The sequence below is a fragment of the Lathyrus oleraceus genome, chromosome 5, assembly GCF_024323335.1.
Source record: "Lathyrus oleraceus cultivar Zhongwan6 chromosome 5, CAAS_Psat_ZW6_1.0, whole genome shotgun sequence".
NCBI classification, from domain to species: Eukaryota; Viridiplantae; Streptophyta; class Magnoliopsida; order Fabales; family Fabaceae; genus Lathyrus; species Lathyrus oleraceus.
The window spans coordinates 259,894,103-259,898,336 of NC_066583.1; positions in this window are offsets into that span (position 1 = coordinate 259,894,103).

Here is a 4,234-nt window from a genome sequence, read left to right on the forward strand (position 1 = left end):
TAAAGCAAAAAAATCAAGGATAGATTTCCCCTATATTCTTATTCCCTGGAAAGATACCACCTATCCCCAGCGGACTTTATCCCCAGTGGAGTCTTCCAGAAGAATAATCTCTTCTGCATTATCAGCAAATTCAAGAATTGCAGGACTTCTCTTACAATATCATCTTATTTCCAGAGGATAACACCTTGTATCCCCAGCGGAGTCCTCAGAAAGGTCCAATCCTCATATACCTCACAAATTCAAGAACCACAGGGAATCTCCTGCATTTTTGAAGTAGAAGGCATCTCCATTCTTCTACGGAATCCTCAGCAGAGACAGACTTTTAAAGAAACCTGGATATGGTGCTCTTGTACCAATTCCCCAGCAAGTCTTTGTACTACTCCCTAGCGAGTCTCAGTGCAAATCTCCAGCAAGTCCTTATGCAGCTGTTAACATTTTTAGTTATTCCTAGTTTTGTCTGTCCATCATGCATTCATTACTAAATATTCATGCATATCTATGACATATCATGCTTGCATTCATATGCACCTTGTTTCCTTGTTTATATTGTGGGTTGAGTCAATCTCTCCATATAGAGTATCCTCATAAGCAGCAAAACACCTTTTATTGGTCATGTTCCCCACAGAGATCTATGCCTCGTGGAAGATGGTTGTTTCAGTTGTAAATCCTGATGAGTTCATTCCTCTTCAGTTGAAGTCTTGTTTGACCGTTTCATTCTAGTTCTATCCTAGTTTGAACCTCGTGTCTCCAGATAAAGCTCAGAAATTGCCAGTAAAAGAAGGCAACAATATAGTCTTTGTGACTCTCATTCAGTAAAACAGACATGACAGATATTGTGTCCAAGTCCTTTATACCTTCATCTTTGAGTTGGTACCCGTTACAAACTTGAGTTACCTACATCCATGAGTGGTAACCTTTGTTATCCCTCGGATAAATTAATTACTATCTCCATCTATGAGTTGATAACATCCTCACAGAAAGTTCCATGGTTCTACCTGCAACTTTGAGCTGGTAGCGTGCTTTCGTCTTTGAGTTTAGCACAGATTCCTTTTGATTCCACCTTCGTCTTTGAGTTGGTGAAGTACCTGCAACTTTGAGCTGGTAATATGCATTCATCTTTGAGTTCGCACATTTTCCTGTGATTCCATCTTCGTCTTTGAGTTGATGGAGTACCTTCATCTATGAGTAGGGTATGTTTGATCCTTGTTGAACTGATAGTGTGCTTTCATCTTTGAGTCTGCACAGATAACTTCTGATTCCATCTTCGTCTTTGAGTTGATGGAGTACCTTCATCTATGAGTTAGGTACATTTTGTCCTTCCACCGTCATCTTTGAGTCGGTAATGATAAACATCTCCAGGAGAATATGTTCTTTTAAACACCTTTGTCAATGAATCGGTGGTTGCCTTCAACTTTGAGTCGACATTTCTCTGTCTACCTCATCAATGAGTTGGTAGTGTGCATTCAACTGTAAGTCTGCACAATGATCCTTAGATCTGATTCTTCATCTACACCATCATCAATGAGTTGGAATTTGATTTCCCTAGCAGTGTTATTATCAATCTTTTGAAGCTTGCCTTCAACTTTGAGTTGGCATGTCTTGTTTACCTCATCAATAAGTGGGTAGTGAGCTGTCAACCATGAGTTAACGCAGTTCGACTCTTATTATGCCCTTGTTATACCTTCATCCTTGAGTTGGTAATCATCTTTTCTGTTATCTCCATCTTTGAGTTGGTAATGTACTGTCACATCAGTACTCTTGTTATATTGATCTTTTCCCACTTTCATCTATGAGATAGTGATGTATCGTCAACATTGAGTCGATATCTCTTTTCCTCCTATTTTCCATCTATGAATAGATAGTGAATCTTCCCCAGCTGAGTATTCTCAGTGTTTACCTTCATGCATTGAGTCGGTGTATGTCCTTCCCCAGTAGATTTTGCACTCCTGTGTCTCTGTGTCTGTCTGTCTTTTGCATCATGCATACATGCATTTGCGGTCAAATTTTGTGGCGTTTGTCATATTTAATTACCTTACGCCATTCGATAGCCTCCGGCTATCTGGCCTAAGTTAATTAAATAGGGGCATCTGTCGCACCCAAAAATTTGACTTTGGCTTTGTTGACCACATCTTGATTAATCTCGTTGTCTCGTATTCATCTCAATTTCTTAAACTTCGCGTGACAACTGGTTTGATTAGGTTTTGTGTGTTTTCGTTGCTTACCGTGTTGTATTTCGCTGTTTTAGCAAAACCTGGTCGATATCGTTGCCTCGTATTTATCTCGCTTATCTCTGTTGTGCGTGGCATCGCTTCGATTAGGTTTTGTGCATTTTTATCTATTTAATTGTTTGTTTATCGGTATTTTGATTGTATTTCGAATATATTAGAGTTTTCGTATTGTCCGATTATTTGTGATTGTGTTTGTCAGCGTTTTCGTGATGTCGTGTTGATTTTATTATTGCCTAGGGTTGTTTATTTAATTACGTGTTGTGCCGTGTGATTTAATCGAGTCTGTTTGAGTCGTGTTGTTGATTTTACTGGTTTACCGGTTTACTGGTTTATTGGTTTTATCAATTTGTCTGTTTTGCTGTGCAAATTGTCATCGTTTTTATCGCGTTCGTGTCGCTCGATTTTATCGTATTTTAATCGTGTGCCGTTTAATATTATTTGTGCTTAATATTAATTGTGTTTAGTTGTTAATTAGTTTATTTAATTAGGATTAATATTATATTAGTTTATTATTATTATTATTATCATATAATATATAAATTATATTATTAATTTATGTTAGATATTTTTTAGGTTTCTTATTGTTTAAGTAATCTAAATATATATTATTAATTTATGTTAGATATTTTTTAGTTTTCTTATTGTTTAAGTAATCTAAATATATATTATTAATTTATGTTAGATATTTTTTAGGTTTCTTATTGTTTAAGTAATCTAAATATATATTATTAATTTATGTTAGATATTTTTTAGGTTTCTTATTGTTTAAGTAATCTAAATATATATTATTAATTTATGTTAGATATTTTTTAGGTTTCTTATTGTTTAAGTAATCTAAATATATATATATATATATATATATATATATATATATATATATATATATATATATATATATATATATATATATATATATATATATATAGATGTGGTTAGTAAGAAAAAAGAAGAGAGGTGGATCAGTAAGGAAAAAACGTGTGGTGAGAGAAACAGAGAATTGAAAAGAAATATTTTTCCAAAAGTATTACCGTATTTCTTTGTTCTTCATTTTCGGTAACCCAAAATCGTCCCGATTATTCACCGAAACACAAAACCGATTTCATATCTTTGAAGTTCGTTGAGTCCAGGTCACAAATATCCAAGGTTCATTTCATTCCGGCGTCGTTTCACCGATCAAAAGCGACGTTGAAGTCAGGTACTCACGAAGGCAGCCAGCACTGCGTCGGTGACGGTTTCCAGCTTTCGGTCGATCATTTGGACGATCAGAAGTTCATCCTCTTCACACAAGGTAATATTCTTCACTTATCTCTGAAATCGGCAAAGTTCCGACTTGCCGACATGTGTTTTAATATATTATTTATCTATATATATATATATATATATATATATATATATATATATATATATATATATATATATATATATATATATATATATATATATATATATATATATATATATATATATATATATATATATATTATTTTTGTCTATTATATATTATTTGTCTAAATGTACATATATATATTTTTGTCTACTATATATTTATTGTCTAAAATATAAATATATATATATATATATATATATATATATATATATATATATATATATATTACTTTTGTTTACTAAATATTGTTTATCTTTTATTGTTATTTTGCATATATGTTTTATTTAAATGTTAGTTAAATTAATTATTTGTTTAAATGTTTATTTTAATTAAATATTTATTTATATCAAATGTTTATTTTGTCTAAAGTAAATGTTTATATTGTTTTTTTTATATTTGTTTATGTTGTTACTAACCGTTTCGTTTCAGTTTCAGCTCGATTAACTCCACTAACTATTCGTAATACTAACTATTCATAGCTAACTGTGTTGTAATAATTTACTTTCTCGCATTTTTTATGTTCTGTATTGTGTGTTTAATCGTATTGTTCACGTTTTATGTTAAAAAATCGAAAAATCCAAAAAAGAGAAACCCGATGCGATTCCAACGGTCGCCGTTT